This window comes from Crocodylus porosus, unplaced genomic scaffold (assembly GCF_001723895.1).
Source record: "Crocodylus porosus isolate Cpor-Errol unplaced genomic scaffold, CroPor_comp1, whole genome shotgun sequence".
Lineage (NCBI taxonomy): Eukaryota > Metazoa > Chordata > Crocodylia > Crocodylidae > Crocodylus > Crocodylus porosus.
The window spans coordinates 5746415-5747472 of NW_017728918.1; positions in this window are offsets into that span (position 1 = coordinate 5746415).

Consider the following 1058-nt stretch of genomic DNA (forward strand, 5'->3'; position numbering starts at 1 on the left):
GGCTGGCAAAGGTAGCACTGTTGTCACTCTTTTACAGATACAGAACAGGCATATGGGGGTTAAATGAGTCACCCGGGGTCGCACAGGCAGCCTGTGGCAGAGGAAGGAACAGACTCCAGATAAACTGAGTTCCCAGGCAGTGCCCCAGCCACAAGAGCAGGATTCATACTCTGCTATTTTTATTGCCATTCCTCACATCCTAGGAAAGCATCAGCCGCTGCAATGGTTTCCCCCCTGCCCCGACCAGCTACCCAAGAGGAAGGTGCTGGGAGCAGGGGCTGAGAAGGGATTCACCCCAGCACCGCTGTCGGGGTCCCCGTCTCTGCTCTGCCACCGACTTTCCGTGCCATGTCGGGCAAGTCACTGTCTCGTCTCGGGTCCCTCGCGAAAGACTGTGACTCGCTCCGCTCCTTACAGCAACGGGGCCGCATCCGTACCAGAAGGGAGGCTGGTAGCAGGAGCGGAGGGACAGCAAGCAAACGACTGGCTCGTGGCTCCTGTCCAGGCCCGTTTGGCCTTGAGTCTATCCATCTCCTCGGGGAGCGCTCGGGCTGCGTTTGTCTCGGAACGAGGGGCTTTCTCCTCTCCCTCAACCTTCCCTGCAGCTGCCCCCTCTCCCCTGCCAGCTCGGCTGTAGCCCGCCGACAAAGACAGGCACACTGGCAACCTCCTGCTGCCCCAGCTCCCTGCTGCCCCTCTGATCTGCCCTTGGAGGCTGGGCGCGCAGCGGTGCCCCACGCCAGCCTGGACGTGCCGCATCTGGTTTTGCTCAGTGGTGTGCAAAGCCCAGAGGCGTGGGCACGCTGCACCTATCATCCTGCACCACCTCCGCTTCCCAGGGGCTATTGCACTGCCTCCTGCTCCAGCAGCCAAGTGCTTCCCGGCACTAATGGCAACCTGCCTTGCTGCAACCTCACGCCATTGTGGAAGCCGGTGGCACCGCTGCCAGGCCAGTGGGTGGTGCTTTTGCATGGGTCCGCACAGAGGGCGCCACCAGGCGCAGGGCGCTGCTGCGTTTGGAAGAGGCTGGGGCGCAGGAGTCCCCACTGCGCAAGCGC